Below are 22,099 nucleotides of genomic sequence, written 5' to 3' on the forward strand. Positions count from 1 at the left end.
TAAAAGGAAATTAATTTTTTTATATAAATGCCCAACATGTTGAAGTAGTTAACAAAACGATTCTTAAATTACTGGAGGTTGGTAATGTGTTACCAGCTCTCCTGTCTCTCTGTCTCAGGGATCAGTTGTGTTTCACATGCCTGCATGGTGCTGATTTCCCACTGCAGACCTCTCAGTGCATATGAAATCAATGGGACCTGGGAACTGAGAACCTTTATTACTTTTCTCCTTCCTGTTTTTCTGCCCTGGGCGATTGCTTGGTCTTCCTCACGTGTACACCGGTGAGGACAGAGAAATCCTTTCTCCAAAGGGACTTTCAGGGTTGGAAATACAGGCAGGAAACAGCACAATTATATTCAACTGAGAAAAACAAAACAAAACAAAGAAAAAAAGCCAACAAAAAAACAACACACAAACTAATATATCTCAGGAAAAATCATCCTAACTGCATAATCAGCGGGAGGGAAATACTTGGATGCCATTGAGTTTCTAAAGACTTAGGAAAGATAATAGGTAACAAATCAGATGTGACCTAGCAATAACTTTTCATGGCAAAGATGCAGTTATGTTTGTGGGTTATGTGCGCAGAGCCATCTTGTCATTTCTCAGGAAAGTAATTTTCCCTCTGGAGGTGCTGCAAGAGGCTTCCCCATGGGATTAGATGCTCAGGGCAGTTCTGGGATCCTTGGCTTGAGAGTGAAGCCCCTACTTCATTTAGGACTACGTCAGAGGAACCTACCAATGAGCCACCAACATGGTCAGGGATAGAGAGAGAAACTGGAAGGATTCTGAGAACTAAATTTTGGTAAGTAATCACTACACATGGTGGAGGGGAGAAGAGGCAGAAAAGGATATGTGAAGCCACTTTAAGGACCTGCAGGACTTACTATGGAGTTGCTCGTTTTTGTACCTTGGCTGCCAAGGATGTTTCTCTCTCCTCTCTTACCTACCCTGACCTCCTGCATGTTGTTTCTTCATGGTGAAAGCAATGAACATAAGTATTCAGGATGAGGGACTGAAGTAGGCAGGGGGACTTCTTAAAACATTGTACCCGTTCATGCGTGATTTACACTGGAATGGGATTTCTACTCATTGATCACCCTGGTCAATATTTGCTCAGAACAGTGAATAAAAGAAGGAAATCCCTTACTGTAGCAGGACAAAAGTAAGAAATACAGACATGCCAACACCATCACAGAAAGGGTCTGTGTCTTTTTATTCTTCCTGCCAAAATCATCACAGACCTTGTGCTCTACTCCATGCGGCTCGGTTGGAAGTAGCAAATGTTGCATAAGTGCTACCTAGGATTTCCTAAAGCCATGGGATTAGCCATGACATTTGGGATGGCCCTGACCATATGTTGAACACAGGGAGGAATGGAGCCCTTTGACATTGCTTAGAAGGGTCTAGCAGAGAAGATCACAATGAAATCTACAGAAAGTCAGTGACAGGTGGAGGAAAAAGAGAAAAGTCCTGGTGGTGAGGTCTCCTGGAATGATGCCTAAGGAGAGGCCATCAGTCTTATCATTTGGTAAACTGTGAAAGAGATTACACCCTTGGAAGCATCCCAGAGGAACATTGTTTTTATTTCTACCCTGTCCTCCCTAAGAGAAAGGAGACACCACAAATACCTACATTGTACCCAGCCAGGAGGCAGTGTGAGGGAGGCTCGAGGGACATATTGAGGATGTGCTGAAAGAAAGCAGCCTTGGCTGTTGGCTCTTGTCTGTCACTAACCCACATTCCCCATTTCTGCCATTTGTCATGAGTCTTCCCAGTTGGGCAAAGATGATCTTTTCCTTTATTCTCAGCCTTTCTCAAGGACATTCTACTGTTTGCTGTACTCCCTAATGTGACAATATTACATTTAAAACATACACTGCTGATACAGTAGATTTGGTGTATATAACTATGACTACATGAAGAGTTGTATATTATCTGAACTCAGGTCTTGAGTTAGCAAATTTCAACATATTCCAGCCTAGAGATACAGATTGGCCAGGTTGGATGGAGCTTTGAGCAACGTGGTCTAGTGTCCCTGCCCATGGCAGGGGGGTTGGAATTAGATGATCTTTAAGGTCCCTTCCAACCCAAGCCATTCTATGATATTCTATGATAACACAAAGCATTCTGTGATTCTATGATTTCAGATCAGATGCTACTGTTTTATCTCTAAAATTAACATCATTGTGCAATTCTATCCCACTCTTCATCTAGAAATGACAAGGACTGCAAAACATGCACAAAAAATTGACAATTGATAAATATGAGTGATTTAGATAAAACTCCCAAGAAAATCTATGAAGATCCAAAACAAGGTATTTTGACTTCATTTTAAGGAGTCCCAGTTTTGATATTTTTTTGAAATTTCCTGGTGTTAATCTGAGAAGTGTTGTAATACATAAAATTACTAATTCAAAATGTGTGCGCGCATGTATGCGTTGTATGCTCTGGTCAAACCCAGAACTAGACAGCATTCAGAATTTCCTAACACCTAATTCTCTTTCTGCACTTAATGCTTAAACTGTCATGATCTAACGGAAAAGGAGTCCCCACACGAATATTGGGGCTGGACTGTGTCTCACCAACGTCCTTGGAAATGCCAGATGTCTTTTTCCAGCTCACAGCAACACGTCAGGTCTCTGATCTGACACTGAAAGACACTGCAGGAGCAGCTCTGCAGTGCCAGTTCTCTTCTGCAACCCTGAGGTTCTCGAGATGACAGCTGGGAGCCTGGCACCGTCTTGTGCAGATTGGCCTGCATTGTGCTATTCAAACTGGAGTAACACCTGGAGAGGACAGACAAGGTGGGTTAGATGTTGTATTAACATGCAAAATACGTAGGCAAATTTCAGAGAACAGGAAATATCCCTCCTCCTAGCTCTAGGAACTGAAGGATCATTTTCAAAGGAGACAGAAGAGTTTTATAAAAAGCCTGCATGATTTCTTCAAACTCCTTTAAAATTTCAGCTAACAAGGTGCTTCAGCTGTCAGTTAAATCCACCTGGAGACAACTGAAGATACAAGTGCTAGATAATGCTGGAAAACAGAGCTGGGGCAACTTGTCTGAGTTACGCAGGAACTCTGAATTGCACCATCCATATTTTTCCATGTGCACTTGGGTTGGGGTGTAAGTGTTACATTGCTCATGTACAGCACAACATGCTTCCACTAAGAAACTTTATCCTGCACACTTAAAATGTTTGCAGTGTATTTTAAAACGTTCATCTTTGCAAAATGTTACTGATTTAAATAAAGTGTTTCAGTCACAAGAAATAACATTGCCAATTAAATGGCACTATTTTCTTCTACTAACTCTGAAAATATGACTTCAATGGTCAGAGCAAATTTGGGTTTGAAGGTGTTTAAACAAATGCACACTTCAGTTGAAAGCAGTTTGCAATAACGAGATTCAATAAAAAATTCTAATTGTAGGCCTCATGTTAAGTCCTGAAACACATTTTTGGGTCCCCATGTGCCTTGTTTCCAAGATGGTAGCACCTGGAAAAACATGCAGTTTGATTTCTGTAATAGATACGAGCTCCTATGGTCAGGACTGCATTATGCTGCCTGTTTTAGTAGTGGTGGCAATGTTGCTGCAGTTTAAGACTTTTATGCAAGGGCATAAGAAAGTGTTGGGCCATGAAAAATAGCAGCCATACACAGTTTCCATGCGGCAAAGTGAAAAAACTAACAGCCTTCTAAATAGCCAAGCCAAAACTTCCTGAATATTGTTCCAGAGAAATGTTGTTGCTTTCCTTAAGCCTGCAGTTCAAGTAACTGTCCATACAATTGTATCCACAGATTCCTTCAGGAGAAAATGGGAAAAATGGTATGGTGCTTTTTAGTACATCCCCAAGTTTACTGACCTCTCTGCAGAAAAAAAAAAATGCAGTCCTTATGGTGAATTGAAGTTTCACCATGATTTGACTAATTGGAGGTCTTTTCCAACCCTAATGATTCTGTGATTCTGTAATTTTCACATGAAGACTGCCTTTTGCTTCATGTCATTTCCTATGGTGAAAATAATCTCAGTGGTCCATGACATCTTCCTCATCACTCAAAGCTTAAAGCAAAATCAGGTGCAAAGTGTGAGAAGGTAATACTTTCATGTGTAACATTGCTATTTTTTATTTAAATGTATTATTATTATTATGACAACTACTCTCTGTTATTCAGCTTTCTGCTTCTGGTGGTAGTGATAGTGAATGGGATGAAATAAGGGAGATGGGCAGCCCTGCTGGGAAGCAGGTGAGGGGCAACATCTTTTCTAGGGCACTACAAGCTGTAGGATGGTCATGAACCATTCCTGCAGCCCTGTGCCTACAGTGAATTAGTGCAGTGCTTTCATTCTCATTTTCACACCTCCTCCACAACCAAAGCACACACTGTAATTAAACTGGATGATTAGTCAATGAGGAGCTTTTACACTCTATGCAGCGTCTAGCCATGAGGAACAAGAAGCACCAAAAGTGCTGGGAAAAGCTCCCAGCAAGCGGCAGAGCCCAGGCAAGCTTTCCCACACTGCTCTGCCTCTATCCTGATTTACAGCACTCCCGTGGCTCCCCTCTGCGCCTCTTCTGCTCCAGACACTGCCAGGGGTGTGAAACGGCTTTAGTAGTTTTTGCAGGTGGACTCCTCTCCACCAAGGACTGCTCTGACGTGTCTCCAGGCTGTAACATTAAAGGCAGAGCCGGGGAAAGTATCCTGCAGGGACTGATCCCGCTCTCTGCTTTGCCTTAGAAATCCTGAGCAGGTCTGGATAAGCTTCATCATCTCTCCAAATTCCTTGCCTGTAACCTAGGGACGGGACGAGCAACCTACGGGCTGCATAGGCGGGAGGGCGCTGGTTAATTACTGCGTGTTTATACAGTGGGGTCAGCAGAGAGAGTGCTATATGATAGCTAAATATTAGTGTGAAATCGCAGAAGATAACTGCACGTATCCTCCCTTGCACAGCACAGTGATATTTTATCTACTTGTTATTTCGAACCACATTCTCCGAAAGCTGAAAATACTTAGTGTCTGTTTAAAAGAAATATTTCAAAGAACACATGCTGGTTTGGGTTGTTTCCCACTGCGCATAGCACCTGCACACAACTGACACTGGTGAGCTCTTTGCTTTAATAGAAAAGGTAAAATGAAGTGTTACTTCTCTTTAGGCTCTGTTAAAGGGAACACTATTAAAAATACTTGTTCCCTAGCCAACTTCCCTCCCCCCTCCTTTTTTTTTTCTTCTTTTTTTTTTTTTTCTTTTTTTTTTTCCTGTAGTCATATCTGTTTTGGTGTACATCTGTGCCGGAATGTGTTCCTCTTGTCTGTGCCCTGACACACATCTCTCACCAGAGCCAAGAAAGAAAGGTTTATGAGACATATGCCACTTCATTTTGGAAGAGGTGGAGGCTTTTCATAAAAGATGGGGCCAGTTCCAGTTGTCATCACAGCTGATGTAGTGAGTCCCTGCAGGCACAGATGGCTGCAAGGCATTCAGGGTGGGTGAGTTAAGGTTGATGGGTCCTAAGTTGACTGTACAGGTCTAGGAGTGATAAACACCTTTTATCACACAGTTTGCCACACCATTTTCTGCACCACGGAAAGCAGTGCTGTAGCAGCTGTTGCAGCAGCGATTCCTGCAATGCCCCTCTCATGGTGTGTCAGCTGCCCACGGGTGACGGTCCTGAGGGTTAAGCAAAATCACATTTTTATTTATTTTTTGTTATCAAGTCTGCTGATTTGATTCACAGAGACCCAGGGTGGCTGAGGCTGGCAGGGCCCTCTAGAGCCAGCCGGTGCCACCCATGCCCAAGCAGGGACACCCAGAGCAGGGTGCCCAGCACCACGTCCAGGCGGCTGCTGAAGGGCTCCAAGGAGGAGACCCCACAGCCTCTGGGCAGCCTGTGCCAGGGCTCCGTCACCTGCAAAGAGCTCATGCAGAGGAGCCACTGGCAAGACAGTTTACTTTCAGCCTTTCTCTGCAGGAAGTCTCTGTGCCTCTGGTGGAGGTAGGAAAACCAAGAGGTTGCACACCCAGGCCAGTCTTTCTTCCCAAGGGCTGTGGAAGTGACTCAAAGCACAGGAGAACCTGAAGGCAAGACCAGCACACCTCACTGGGGCTGGCACCTGGGGCTCGGAGCTGCCAGCTATGGCATGGCATTGTGCCAACCATCCTGCTTCACTGGGCAGGATCACTTCAGGATTTTTTCTTCAAGAACAATGATCAGGGGAGACCCCTCTTTATTACTGACCTGCAAAGCAGCTCGCAGATCCAAGTCAAAGGCATGCAGCAACCCTTACAGGCATAGAGCCTTGGGGGCTAATATTACCAGCAAAACAAAGAAGACAAAACCTGGCTGTTTTCTGTCTTAGCCATGAAAGGCACCAGATGGACCAGCAGCCTGCAGAAATAGAGAGCAGGGAAGTAAGTGCAACATTCACTTGTTGTAAAGGACTCATTATCACCGCCTGTGGAAGAGCAGACGGGATGCTGTGCTCTACACCTGGTAGAAGTCAAGGAGGAATTATATCAGACAGATGTTGTCCATGCTGAGAACACCATGTGGGCAGACAAGGGCTGGATTTCCTGACCCTTTCTGGCACAAATTCTGTGGAGAAAGTATGGGAGAAGGACTAGAAGTGAGCATCCTTGGGATGACAGCTCTTCTCCCTGTCCCATAGCAGGAAGACACGTTTGACTTCTCCTACTCACAAAGAGAAATTTTCTTCTTTAGTATTGACGCAAGTCAGCCTTCATTCATCCCTGGACTCTGCTTCACTAGCACACCAGACAGTTCTGCAGTGGTTGCTGCATTTGTATGGCATTTTGCAAATTTGTAGTGTCCTGAGTGCGCTGTTCCTCTGTGGAAGGAAGGGGACAGCACTCCTTGATCCATGTTGTCCTCCCAGGAAAAAAGCCTAGGGGCCACTGTCCTTTCCTGGACTAGCCTGAGGCCACTGCTGTAAACAAGAATTCTGTGTCTACTGCCTCTCTGCAGGTTTTGGACTAAACATGGCATCCATGAACAGACTGCTGAATTCAGTCAGAAAGGTGTGGAGAAGAAGACTGGGGACAGGAGCCAGAAGAGGTGTAGTACAGATTTTTCATCAGTACTTGTCTCAGGTGAAAGATGAACCTGATTCCATCTTGCTCAGGATCCTCGTGGTCACTTGCTGCAAGCACAAGGTTTTACTAGCTTGAGAAGTCTTCAAGAACATCACTGAAGTACAACAGACTGAAGAATGTCAGGCAGTGTGAAAAGCTGAGCTAGGTTCCCCAAGCATCCCCATGCAGGGCAAAAATTCCCCACTTTCTCCTCATGTTAGAGATCCCTCTGCCCTTGACTCCTTCCCTTCTCCTCCATCAGCTGGCAAGACTCCTTGGCACCCAGGCAAGGGATGGAGAGCACACCTCGCTGGCACTTACACTTCTTGGGAAGTGGCAGCTCTCAGGCTGATTGAGCACAGAAAATAAAGCCTGAGAATTTGTAACCTGTCCACAGAAAATCCACGAAGAAGAAAAAAGGCTGCACTCCTCCAGCACAATCTGAGCAGCCTCAGCCATCTGGATCAGGCACAATAAAATGTTGGAAAACAGTACCTGCAACGCAGTGTCCTGCTCCAGGCCTGGCTTCCCTTATTTTTATATTAACAGGAAGGTGTAAAAGGGAGGAGTTGAATGTCCTGACTACATCAGGAGGATCCTTGCTGTGACCAGTTCTGGAATACTCTTCCCAGGTTTGCTGAACATGTTTTTAAGAAGTTATTAAAAACCAGTGAGGATAGAAAATCACGGAAATTGCTCAAGTCCCCGGGAAGGATTCCTTCCAGCCAGAGCCCTGCAGAGCAGGGTTGCCCAGTCTGTCAGTGCAGGAAAAGGATTTCACCACCCACTGTGACAGCAGACTGGAGTCAGTGGCCTTGGAGGGCCTGGGGCCTTCTCCCAGGACCACGATCAGTCAGAAAGGTTGAGAAGCGTCTTGTGTACACTGTGTAAGCACCTTTCAAGGGAGAGAAAACTGGGAACATTAGAGCCAAGGCATTAGAGCCAAGGTCTGAGAGCTGCAGACAGACAGGCTAAAATTAGAAATAAAGACTTGGATTTTCAGCAGGAAGGATGACTGGCTAGTCTGGGAAGCTAGCAGTGCAAGCAGGTGTTTGTTCTCCTGGTTCCCTTCAATCACATTAGAGGTACTTCTGAAGTGAGTTTTTAACCATATCAAAGTTACTGGATCTGGTGGGATCCTGAATTTTAAAGCCTATGATATACATGCCCTTTATGCCCTTGACAGCAAAGGCTTGGCCTTGTTTCCTGGACATCTGTGGAAGGAATAAACCTGGTCACCCTGGCTGATAGGGCGGGGAGGCTGGCAGAAGAAACCTGATGGCACTGTTGATGGTGCCATCACCTCCCCTCTGCAAGTCTTTGGGAAGAATGAAGAGCTTTGTTCCAGGGCATATTCACCACTACAAGAACATATATCTACCAAGAATATCAGCTGTGATCCCCTCAGAAGTCAGCTAGTTTTCAAAGCTGTCACCGTGGAGTGGAAACCTGTCCCACCAAAGCTGCTTCAGGTTGCTCCAAAGAAGGAAGAGCAAGTGCCTCATCCCAGTCAGGGACATCCCCCAGATCCACAGCACCCAGTGTCTAGGAGTAAATAAAACAAAAAGCTCACACAGAAAATACGTACAGCAATAACTTTATCTTTTATAGTTCCAATACAGAACTTTGCTCAGCTGTGAGCAGATGTGTATTAATGGTTGGATTTAAAATGGCTAAGCTCAGACAGATCACAAAAGTATTTTGGCAATGTAATCCACAAAGTAATACTTATGACAGAACATGCACAATAACACTAATATTTCAAGAGGGATTTAGAAATAGATGAGATTTACTAGTTGAGAATGAAAAATAAGATTTGATATTTAAATGTACAGGGACTTAAACATTTGGATGAGGAGGTAGGAGTAACACTGTGAAAGGTTTTCAAAGTTCAAAACAAAAGAATCCTGAACTCAGCTCTTCTTAGCAGGATAGGCCGATGTGAGTTATGTGTGCTCATGCAAGTAAAGTGATTTCTGTACATGTGCAAGAAGTCAAGCTGTTGCACATTTGTCTGCACTTGTGGTCCGTTGTGGCTTTTGCTGGTAGCAAATTTTTTGATGATTCTCAGTACCTTATAGATACCAGTATTAACAACCCAGAGGCTGTGTTGGGGTTACCTCTGTTGAATAAATATAAGTAGCAATGAAATTATCAGTCCCAAGTAGTTTTAAGTCTGTATGGATTCCTTGGCATCAGTAGAGTGTCTGATCACCACCTGAACGGGAAAAATCTTTAAGTCCTAAAACAAAATTCAAATAGTGTCATCTTTTTGGAGAGATGAAGCTAGAAATGGCTGGAGGGCCATGTCAGGAGAAAGTCCAGTTACAGAGATGTAGGGGTAAGGTTAGAAGGACTTATGCCAATGGAACTTGTATACATGTATTCATGGTATGTGGCATGTAAAAAAAAAATAAAATAGATAATCTCCTTTAAGAAACATAGATATAGACATCAGAAACAAACAAACAAACATTTTAAAATATTTTTCAATTGGGTTTAACAGGCCTGAACAAATACTGCAAAACGTATTCAAATCTTTGTCTGAATTTCTTCTGTCTTATTTTTATAAATATACACTTCTGTCTGTGCTGATGTTAGATATTTTATGCAAAAGATTGACTAGCAAGTGCTTTCATGGAAATAATGACTGTTGATGTGTCTGCAGCTACCCGGAAGAATTAGTGTAAGTGTTAGGGCCTGTATTCCTTCCACCTAAATTTAGGCAACTAGCATGAAGTCAACCAGTTAAAAGTTCAGCTTTAGTAGTTGACCTCAGTTCCCTATGGAGAGAGGTGGGTTGCTCTAGGAAAATTTATCTAAAATTGAGTAGTTCTGAGCACTTGACTCTTCCTGACACATGAGAACACAGGGTGTCTCCGTGCAACTTTGAAGCAGAAAGGTTTTCTGACTCACTGGGGGTCTGGTCCATTAGTTCAGACTGGCTAGGAGATAATTATCTCCCTTCTGCATATTGGGAAGTCTCCTGCAGCCACAGGTTAGACAGCACCAGCATGTCTCACTTTGGGAGCAATACTGGGATTGACCTTACTCCAAAAGCTACCTCCATCCAGATCATTTCTGCACTCTTTCTGACTTAATTCACACCATTACAGTTATGAATCTTGTACTTTGCTACTCACAATAAAACTAACCACACGTAGGTCATGTCCCAAGAAGTACTCATGGGTCATTTAGAAAACCATTTTGATTACAGAATAGCATGAAGGAAATTCTAGGCATTGAAAATCTGAGAAAGAGCATTAGAAGCAAACCTCAGTTAAGAAGGCAGTGCAAGCTATTCTCTTCCCTCTAGACTTTACAGTGCCTAGGCAAGCAGAGCCACACACCACTGGCAAGAGGTCCTCCAGTGCACCAGAAGAGGAATTCCATCCTAAACAAACACCTTTTCAGGGGCTTGAGAAAGATTAGTAGCCCTTCAGTTAGGCAGTTTGATGAAGTGCGCTTTGACTAGCCCTCATCCTTGAGTTTAGAAGGAACCATGCATAAAAAAGAATGATGTTTCTACTGATAAATGTAGGAAGGTATTCCCATTTGCAAGGGTTAGAAAATATGGCTACAGTATGTGATTAGAAAGAGGCAGTAATAAACCAGTGTATTCTGCATTATTGGTAAGGGTATCAATGTAAAGACTTTAAGAGGACTCAGTAAGTGAACAAAATAAGAAGTGTAACATCATTAGAGATGGCCAATATGGTTTTATGAGGTATAGGTCATACTTAATTGAGTGATTAATTTGCAAAGATATAGTTGCCACAGTAACTATGGAAAAACAGAGACATTATACAGCAGAATTTTCAAAGGCATTCAGTAAAGTTATTTCTCATATTATTCATGAATGTACTGAATAGACTGTTCAGAGGAAAACTGGCTCAAAAGGGTAAGGTTTCATTAAATAATCCATTTACAGGCTATCTGGAGGACATACTGCTTTTAAAAGGTCAGAAACACAGTTATTCAGTATATAGTTATTAACACATTTTCAACTTGTTCATGTTCTCCCTTAATATTGTGAGGGCACATCTATTTACACAGCTAATATAAATGGAAAACAGGAGTTTCAGAGAGAGATGGTCAGGATACATCGCTGCTCTGGGTTTTAATGGAGTTCTGAGATGAATCCCCTTATGTTTCACAGGTCCTGGTGTGCCCCTTGCCTATGGTCTGAACACTGATTAGTCGTTGTCTTCTCTCTGTGGTGAAATAATGCCCCCAGTAGAAAGCAGAGGTCCAGCCTGGCAAGAAGTTGAGTTGAGCTGTGCCCAAGAGAGATAGATGTCTTTGCCCACAGTGCATGGTTTGGTCTAGCTACTACCAATGTCACCCACTAAACCATGTCCCTAAGCACCACATCCAACCTTTCCTTGAACATCCCCAGGGATGGTGACACCACCATTTCCCTGGGCAACCCCTTCCAATGTCTGGCTACCCTTTCTGAGAAGAAATGTCTCCTAATTTCTAATCTCCTCTGTAGTCATGTTCGTTCCTGTGTCCAGTAAGGAATGGAGATTCTCTTTGGTCCTCCTCTTTTCATTAATATATTTATAAAAACATTTTTTATTATTCTTGACCATAGTGGCCAGGTTGAGCTTGTGCTGGGCTTCGGTCTTCTTGATTTTTTCTCTTCATATCCTGTTCCTTGTACTCTCCCCAAGACGTGGCTTACAAGTCCCTGGTTCACTCCTTACAGTGAAAATTAGAGTTAAAATAAAATAAGATTGAAGAAATAATATGAATTTTTAGTAACTGAATATTATTTTTCACAGTCCCAAACAGATAGTGAACCTAAATGCTAAATGGACATTTAAATACAGTTGTTATTAGAACAAAAAGATGAATCAAGACTTTGGAGTTTAATAACAGTCCACTTTTCCTTGCATTTATTCTAAACTTTGCCTTGAATAGTAGCCACTTTCTAAAATACTGAGCAGAAAGTTTCCTTCCTGTCATTTATTTTATACCTGCTTTTCTCAGACAAGTATTTTACAGATTTCAACGTCCAATTCTTTAGCTATTTCCCATCTGACTGACATTTTACAGTGTTGGCTAGCAAAAACTAGGAGATCAGCTTTTTTATTTTTATTGAACAGATCCTCAGTCAAATCAACAAGAAAACCTTATGAAAGATAGCTGAGTGGTAAAAGGCAGGAAAAAGAAAAGTATAACCTTCCCTCCCTAAAATTCTAACAACGTTTGGAAAATCTTAAAAAATCAAAAATTTGGAAATATTTTATAATATTCCAGACCATGAGAAACAAGAAGTGGATATAGAACTGGTAAAAATTAAAGCAGCTCTGTTTAAATTAATCCAAATTTGTGACATACTACAATCTGGTCCAGAAGTAATATCTTTTAAATTATATTTTTTGTATTTTTGTATGTGGTGATGAAATCACAGCTTTGTACCAGAATCGTAGAATGGCTTGGATTGGAAGGAACCTCAAAGATCACCTTGTTCCAACTCCCCTGTCATGAGCAGTGATGCCATTCACTAGATCAGGTTGCTCAGGGTCTCATCTAACTTGGCCTTGAGCACCTCCAGGGATGGGGCATCCACAGCTTCTCTGGGCAACCTGTGCCAGTGCCTCACCACCCTCCGAGAGAAGAATGTCCTTGTAACCCCTAATCTAAATCTCCCCTCTTTTGGTTTAAAACCATTTCCCCCTCATCCTGTCATTATCCAATTGAGCAAAGAGTTGCTTCCCATCTTTTTTATGAGTCCCCTGAAACGTTGCAATGAGGTCATCCTGAAGCCTTATCTTCTGTAGGCTGAACAGAGTATCAGTTTGGTTTGAAATGAATCCTTCATTTCACAGGAGGCATTGCATTAGCCCTTTGTATTCCTGCAAGGTATTATACTTTACATTGCAAAGTAGAGGATGGATTTGGACACTGGTACAGCTTGTCAAATAAAATGGCAAGCAGAAATCTAATCTGTTATGCTGATCAGACAGAGTATCAAAATGATGAAAAATAATTTTATAGTCAGGAAAGACAGTAAAGTTTATTTAGAGAACTGCTTCCAAGGAGATACCCCTGGCTGGGAATTACCCTGCTGTTGGGGCTGGGCTCCTTCCCAGCCTACTGGGAGCCAGTTCTGTCCTCAGTGATGAGACAGGAGAAGGAAGTTCAAACTGCCTGGCAAGGCTAAGAGAGGTCGCTTTCCTAGCAGAAGAGAAGTGTTGAATGGAGTTATGTTGGGAGTTAGTGTGGGTACAGTTGTTGGTCAACAACAGTCCTCTCACATCTACTACAAATATGTCAAAAAATGAGCAGTGATGTAACTTTTTTGTAATATGATTTGCATACCACCCTGGAGAGACATCATATTGTGAGGAAAACAAGCTTCATTTAACATTTTCCTCTAGCTGTTACGTTAAGGTAAGTTTTCCCCATTTTCACCCACATTGCACAATAAGTGTAGAAATGCAGGGGAAAAAAAAAAACAACATAATACAGTCCATGAAGACGTATCAGACAACTTTAAGACATTTACTTGGTAATTTAGACAAGCTATAAGTCTAGATACAATCCAGTTGGACTTCAGTGTGTCATTTGATAAAGTCATGTTCAAGAAGATGGGAGAGATTAGAACAAGAACACTGATCAAGCTGGGAAAGTAGCTTCTGAGGAGATATTAATTGTTTGAGTATAATTAAGTATAATTAGAGACTGTTGGCTAGAAGGTGGCACCATTTAACACCATAGGCTCAGAATACTATGCAAATAGCACTAACAACATGCAGAAAATGGCACAAGGAGAACACTAAGGTCATTAGTACAAAAAAGCACAGTCAGATATTCAAGGATGAATATGAGAAGCATGTTAAAATTGGAAGCTCATGGAATGGGTATTACATCAGGCAAGGATGATGAATCAGTTCCAGAATGATCACCCTGCACTAACATAGTAACATCATGATAAAAGCAATGATAGTGCATTTGCAGGAGAAGTATAAAATACTGATGGATTGTACAGGTGTCTGGTAAGTCTTCACCTAGAGAGAGAGCATACTGCACAAGTGTGGGGGGGAAACACTGAGTACACTGCACAAATCAGGGGCAGGAGACAAAGGCAGATATTGTAAGAGGATACTTAGAGCAACTTGGGTTTATTCCTGTTGACACTACTGATCTTTAATTGGAAAATACAATTCACTTTCAGTTTTGTGGAGGGTTATTTTAACAGCAGAAAAAATGACGTTGTAATGAAGTCCTTTGGACATGGAAAGGGCTAGGACATAAATCTTCAGTTGGTACTGCATAAGAATTTGATAGACCTTACTCTGAATTACAGAGTTCAGCTCAGGCCACTGTTCGTGAAAGATCACATCAGTTTGAAACCTTTCACACAGAACTTGTGCTCAGTGATACATTGTAAATCTGTAATAAATATATTGATTTCCTTGAATTTACTTATTCCAGAGTACTTCAATGCATGGGATGACCTGCGATGTCTATACTTATGATAAAGAAAGCTTGAGGAAACCCTCCCTTCCATAATTTTGAGATGGCCTAAATGAACTGCCATTTTCAAAATGATGAGTAGGGTTTGATAAAACTGGTTGAGATGATGCTGAATGTTGCAAATCCATCTAGTCAATCAGTTTATATTTGCTGTTCTTTATATTGTACTCATTAGATTTCTCCATCCTCCACCTTCCTTTTCATGCTTTTTGCATGCAGCTATAAAGTCTTCCCATACAAATCAACTCTGATTTTGGTCTTACTTACATAGTATTCCTAATAGCTCGACTCTTGACTCCACGGTGAGATACAGCTATTCACACATTACGTAGCAGACCTGTGGACCTGGTGAAGTCCCAATGGTATCTTGATAGCTGAAGAAAGAAAAGATAATTTTAAATGTGCTTTCTCAGGCAGCAAATCTTTTAAAGTATGCAACCAGAGCACCCCTGTGATTCAAAAGGGTAACCATTTCTCCCACATAATTTAAAAGGAAGAACCTTCTGTAATAGTAAAGAATTTTTCTTTTCCTTTATTTTTTTTTCCTTTTTCCCAGTTGTAACGTTCTTTGTCTGTCAAAAACCAACTAGTTAGTGATACAATGATGCTTCTAGAAAGTCAAAGAAAGGACTAAAAATGGTCTTTTGAATGAGACATCACTCAAGGGACATGGTTCTACCACAGAAATAAGACAAGAATTCAAGACTACAATTTTAAGGGTGAGTTTGTGAATTTTGAAATAGAATTACCCCTCCTTGGCTACTTGTTTGCTCTTTTGCAGACTTTTAGAGCTCTCAGGAAACTGAAGTTTTTGCTGAATGGGAAAGCTATATATACTAACCTGGCACGTGGAACAGGGACCAGGCTTGGTTAGAGGATTTGGCTTGCCTGCACTGAATAGATATTTTATTTTAACTTCAAGACACACAGAGACATTCTAGCTCTCCCTTACTACCAGAGTCATAAACTCTGTTGCATGTATGAGTGGAAAAACAATGCTCTAAGCCTGCCTGATATGCACTGAGTTAGTTTGTAACTGTGATGTTGTGTCATGTTGATGTTCACTGACCATTCAGCATTACAGGTTGAAAACATGAAGCTTTGAACCCACCTTTATTTTGGTTAACATCAGCAGCATAGAAGCTGGATATTAAACAGAAATTTTGTGAATGAAATACGCTTCTCATTGGCAAAAAGTCTTCTAAACTGCGTACAAGATCATTAACTACTGCATGAGGAGGAACATTCAGTCCTCTAAAATGAAAAACAAAAAATCACACACACACAAAAAAAAACTAATTTCATAATTTCATCATATAGATACTTGTTACACAAATCATCCCTGGATATTGACTGCTACACAGTGAGAAACCTGAACATGCTTCCTGCAGGACATTTATGACAGAATGCATAAGACTGGAAGTGGCCTGTGTAAGACAAAGACATGCCAAATTCTGGGTATTGAAATAATGCATTTATTTATTTATTTATTTTTCCTTAAGATTAGCTTTTTAAAATATTCTATATTGTATATTTTTGGAGATCTGTTCTAAACAGGACAAAACATTACTATAATAAGACTGACAAGGGTTTGCTTTTTACCCTTGACAAGCTTGTCTTTCCAATGAACATCCTAGCATAAAAGAAGATGTCTTTCTCCCAAAGCTATGTCCATCTTCAGGCTTTTGCTTTACTAATGAACTCAGCTGCATCCAGTCATTCCCTTCACCTTTGTGCCTGCACTCCTGTTTGCCCCCTGAGGATACTGGGCTTCTCAGGCAGAATCTTGCTTTGGGCAGCAGCTTCCAACTGCTTCTGTTCTCACTATGCAGAGGCTCTTAATTGCTGCTTGCATTTAACACAAGTGAAAACTAATTTGCATGACTGTGACTGATCCCTAAAATTAAACCATATGTTTAGCAGCTGCCATTAGTTGCTTTGAGCTAGGCAGTGGAGTAGTTTAGGTGAGGTCTGGGGAAGAAGTGACTATGCAATAGGGAAAGGAGGAATGTCCTCAAGTGCCCCCAAGTCCTGTATTGATTACTTTATGGGACACACACTTTTAAAAGTGATGCTGACAGCTCAGAGCATGCACCTGGGACAGTGTTAGCCTCCTGAGCAGCTGAACAGGACCGATAGCCTGGAAAGTCCTGGTCCACAGCAGGCTGGGCTTGCAGGCTGGGATGTCCCCAGGGTGAATGGAAGTACCAGGCTGTGTGTATGGGGTGACAGCAGTGGCAAGGTGTGCGTCTCAGGACAAAGACCTGGTGAGGCTGTAATGGGGTTTTCCAGCCCAGGGAAGCAGGCTGTGCAAACCGTGGCTGCAGAGCTCAGGCTCACACACCAGTTTCAGCACCTTAGCAAGTCACTTCCAGTGCTCACAGAATGTGTGTTAATTTAAGTTATCTTTGTTCACACTCAGAGAGCTCTTGTAAGCAGTCACCTCTCCTTCCTTTTGCCCTGGGTTAGCAGCAAATCTGTCAGCAGCCTGCTGCTCGGCTGATGTGTGGTGCCTTGCTAATCGGTGACTCCTGGGTGACTCCAACAGCCTCAGTGCCATGAGGTCTGCTCTGTCCCCAAAGCCACCAGGCTGATGAAAGGAGAAGTAAACTGGACCTTAAAGACAAGTGTTTCCATTCCTTTACACATACAGCTATGCATTTGTTCATATATTATATTTATGTAAGACATATATTTATATAAATTTACATAGAATCACAGAAACTCACTTTATGTGAGTACATACATGTATGTATGCATGTGTGTGTGTACGTACGTGTGCATGCACATATAAAAATATATGTGTACACCTGCATAGCACATGAACTAGATGTTCAAAGTGTTTGAATTCAGACCGCTTGAGCTAGGAGTTAAGTTAGATGAGGATTTACATTTATCAGCAGTTCTTGACTACCCTTTTCCATAGGAATGAGAGCAGTGCTTGGCTAGAACTACTAGGGTTAACTAAGCTGACTGCTCCTCTGAGAAAAGCTCAAGCCAAAGAAAGTCAAAAGGGGGTGGAGGGATGGAGAGGAAGATATATGAATGATTAAAATATCTAAAAGGAAATCGGTAATTTTGAAAAGCCAGAGCTGGAAGCAATTAGTGGCTGGCTGGCAACTCGCAAGAATCAATAAAAGAAGGATGCAATTTCTAATAACTCAAAAATAAAATCTGCTGATAAGTTAAGAAGGAGCTATAAGGGAAAAAAAGAGGTGAATAGGAAACCAAATCTGTTAACAATTATTGTCAGTGCCAACACTGCCTTGGAAGAGTCACGTTTGTTCTACCACCTCCACCCGGCCAATTATAACAATATGTATTCACCAGGCTCTCATGACAGGAGCACCCACCAATCCCACCAGCGCTAAGGAGCTGCTGGCATTTGTTTTTATTTTAATTTATCACTCAGCTGTTTCGAATCACATAAAGCTAAAACTTGGCTTACAAGTTGTCAGTTCCAATGCTAATCTTTTATGCTTACTGCATATGCGTGTGTGTGTGATATGTATATTTTCTGAACTGTAAAACTGCCATGGAAATTTCCCAGTCTGGGTATGAACTCTCCTCTCTGTCCCTTTACTGTGGAGACTGATCATGTTAAAGATATTGACATGTGTTTACTTCCCAAACAGGAGCCTGCCAGATGATGCAAAGTAGCTGGGTCTATTTCTCTGTCCCTTTACACAGGTTTAATAAGTTAATCCAGAGTAGTAGATCAGAACCTGTAAGTGTGGGGTCATCCTATTCAAAGTGATGATATCCATGCTATTCCCTTAATTTCTCTATCAAGGTCATAAACACCACAGCCACACGATAAATTGCATTTATTTTTCACCTTTTGATCTCCTTACATTTTCTTTGCCCACTAATCCATTTCCACTGGGACCACTTCTGGCACTGCAAACCTCTGAGCAGTGCTCAAACAGCCCATGCTCAGCCCTGAGCCTATGCTAAAACCCTGTCACAGGAAGTTTCATTCTTTCCATTATAAACATGGAGTTTCCATTCTTATCCCCCAGCCCCAAATTACACCAGTCTACAACAGAGACCCGCAGTAGGTACAGGACACTGGGGTCTGGCTCATCAGCCAGATCTGGGCATGCCTGTTTGAGATTCTCAGTTTGGGAGTACAATTTTTCTGTCCATGCAAAAGCAATGGACATGAATCTTGCAACTCCCAGGATAGCATCAAAAAGTTATTTTAGGGCAGTTGGAAAAACTCTTTTTTTAATTTCAAGGGCTGTATATAGTTCATAAAAGCTTCTGGACTTCCCAAACATACATAATATCAATAAAAATGTATAAACAGTAAATATCTTGTGAAGTGCTTTCTCCAGAATGTGGCAGAAACAAGATATATGATGGCTGGTGCTGGTATAAATATTATGTTACAAAAATCACTCATGTCTTCAATGCTCTAGAAGAATTTTGCTGGTTTTGGCCCCAATCCTGCAATATGCTCTGTATGGGCAAGAAGTCCTTCCTCGTGGACTAACTGAATTGAAGCTGTATTTGGACCGTGCAGTTGAAAGCATTCAGCTGCTTCTGAGCACTCATTTCAATTACATCTAACATAGCTGCAAGTTGCACTGTAACTCATGTACTGGGAATTTGCATCCCATTTGCTCTAAGACAGAAATGTGCCTCACTGGGGTCCCACAGCCCAGAGGTACGGATGAACGGTGAGCCTCCACGTTCCTTTCTTCCAGTGTTGTACTCTGAATCATTTCATCCCCCTGCAGTGTAAGGCTATTTATCTCCTGATCCTGATGTAACGAGGGAACCACTGCAGTAATATGAACTTGCAGCAAATCATTGTATGCTGTGCTAGGTAGGTAGGTAGCAATAATGCTACTCTGGATGCCAGACACACTGTAGCTTGTGAGTGGATTATGCTGCTGGAGTGACTGCATACATATGATATGACCCATGAGTCTGCACACAATAATGCCAAGACATACAGATGCTCTGCTCTGCCCACCTTCTGCCCAGCAGAATGTATTTTCTTAAATGAGCTGGTAAAAGCAAGTGTTTTATTCAGATAGAACCAAGTGTTTTATCTTGAAGAATCAATCTACACTGAATTGCCCAGCAACAAATACACAGGCTTTGGAATTTATCTATCTATTTATTTATTTTTTGAAAGATTCACACACCTCTCGCCCTATCAATAGCTCAGCAAACACGCAAGAAGCAATAGGCACAACCTGGCCCCCAGGAGGCTCCCCCTGAGCACCAGGAGCCCTTCTGTGCTGTGCGGGTGACGGAGCCCTGGCACAGGCTGCCCAGAGGCTGTGGGGTCTCCTCCTTGGAGCCCTTCAGCAGCCGCCTGGACGTGGTGCTGGGCACCCTGCTCTGGGTGTCCCTACTTGGGCACGGGTGGCACCGGGTGGCTCCAGAGCTCCCTGTCAGCCTAAGCCACCCTAGGAGTCTGAGAAACATCCAAAACTAAATTACAGTGACCTCGTGTGTATACTTCCTGATCATGGTTTCATCTGTGCTCCTAAGCAGTCTGTGGTGTTAGATTCACTCTTGCACATGGCTTATCTTTTGAACCATTGGTTTCTGTTTCCTACCTCCTTTTGCTGTTTCCATAATTAAGCGAGGCCTTTCACCAGGAGCAGCTTCAGCCTCATCGGTCATCATCACACACTGGTCTCCTTGTTCTTGTGTTCTGTTCTCCACTGTCAGACCATTTTCCTGAAGAGATTCCAGAGAACAGTGGTTGCATCTTGCATGCATCCATGCATTTCCCCGTGTTGCTTCTGTCTGAATGGTGGCATCTTATTCCCACATTTTCTGGGCTAGGGGAGACATGTCGCAGGCAGTCCTAGCAGGGTAAGGCTGATTCCGCCTAACCCATGCCATAGGAGGGAGCAACATTTTTGTAAGATGAACTCTTACTCACAAGATTTTATGCATACAGGCTCCCAGCCAGAACAGCACTAATTCTTGTTGCACTGAGGGGAAGTTTGCAGGAGGCTGCAAAGTTAAGCATTTTCCTACCTGCCTATAGACTGGAGCACATTAAGGGGAGGAAATACATGCATTGACCTATAAGGGCTTTTTTTTTTTTAGCTCTGATTTGTTAAAGGTCACTCAGCATGAAACGATTAAAAAACAGCTCATGTCTGATAAGTGTATTTGGATTTTTGGAGGTACACTACCCCAGCTGGATAGACATAATTTCTTTGGATTTCAGGAATGCATTTAGTGTTGTACCACACATCGGTGCAATCTCCGTAAGTCAGAAAGCATTAGAGGGATGGTGAGACAGGAACTGTCAAAGGCAACGGTTCAACAGTGGGTTAGGGCACCAAGAACCCAGAGAACACAAGCAAAAGTGTGAGATATTCACAGGCTTTAAACTAGATCAACATCATAACTTTACAACATTATATAACCCACCTACTGCACAAGATTTGGAAAAGGACTTTCGCAGACGTGGACCCAAGCAGCGATTCCTTGCATGTCAGTGCAAGGAGAAAAGTCCAGGGTGCTGCCCAGCTCCCCGGGTGAGTGACCTGTGTCACCAGAGCTGGTCAGAGTGCTGGAGGGGCGCAGGGCCTGCCAGCTTCACCTCCAGGCTCCTCTGGCCAACGCTGGGGCAGGCGAGGAGTTGCTGGGCTGCAGCTGAGTGGTTTCTCTCTCCCACGCCTCAGAGGGGAAGTATCAGATTTTCAGGCACAGTCTGGTCAACGGTCTGCTCCTGGGATAGCACAGCCACATGCTGTCCATATTTGGGCTGGATTGCAGGGTTACGAGCCAGTCCGAGGACTTTTTTTCCCTTTTAACAAGTTCATTTTGGTGAGACATTTTTTTTCCCCTGTAAGGAAAAACCCCCCAAATATTTTTAGAGTGGTTAAATTATTTGTTATAAACAGAATGCCCAATGAAATTTGGCCTTTTTCTGAACATGAGTCATTCACAACCTTATTTCAGTGGGTGCATTTGTTATTCATAAATACTAAAGGAATATCTTACGCAAAGGAACTTCAATCTCTGGGTTATTCCAGAGCTGCTTGTTTCTTTATTAGTGTCTGTTTTTCTTGGTACAAGATAGTCTATCTCAGCTAAGAGGCACCACATCTTCACTGTAAATAGTAATAAAGGCCTTTGAACAGGTGAATAGCAGAAAAAACAGTTTGAAGGAATAGAAAATCAATTTGAACTAATACTTGTGTTTAAAAACACGTTAACATTTGGCTTCAGATGTTTTTGTGGATATGGCTGTGGTCATGAAAAACATTGCATAAACACCGCAGTATCATTCAACAAACCACATCAGGAAAAACACCTGTACATCTAGGCACAGAAAGATTGGGTTGCAGAGGACCTGAACACACACAAAGTTTCTGCAGGGCAAAGGAGCTGAACTCCTGTTTAGTACATGGACTTACTTTAGGTCTCCTTCTTTGGGCTAAAGTTTTCTAGATCACCAGAGCTTTGCCCTTGCCTCTACATGGGTTGCTTAGAGAAGTCTCTAAGCATTAGAAAACATCTATCCCC

General features: G+C 42.3%; 2 long non-coding RNA genes across 3 annotated transcripts in view; one reads left to right on the forward strand and one right to left on the reverse strand.

Annotated features, from left to right (window-relative positions):
- The window catches only part of LOC137851833 (uncharacterized), a 70,405-nt gene that overhangs the window by 31,515 nt on the left and 16,791 nt on the right, over positions 1-22,099 (forward strand). The window lies entirely within an intron of this gene.
- Positions 5,287-16,417, reverse strand: LOC137851315 (uncharacterized). Of its 2 annotated transcripts, none has more exons than XR_011093119.1 (3): positions 16,317-16,417; positions 14,855-14,961; positions 5,287-8,644 (listed from the first exon to the last, which is right to left on the reverse strand). It is a non-coding gene; the product is annotated as an uncharacterized lncRNA (long non-coding RNA). The 2 variants fall into 2 exon arrangements; XR_011093120.1 differs by having other exon boundaries at positions 16,190-16,400.

This window comes from Anas acuta, chromosome 2 (genome assembly GCF_963932015.1).
Source record: "Anas acuta chromosome 2, bAnaAcu1.1, whole genome shotgun sequence".
NCBI classification, from domain to species: Eukaryota; Metazoa; Chordata; class Aves; order Anseriformes; family Anatidae; genus Anas; species Anas acuta.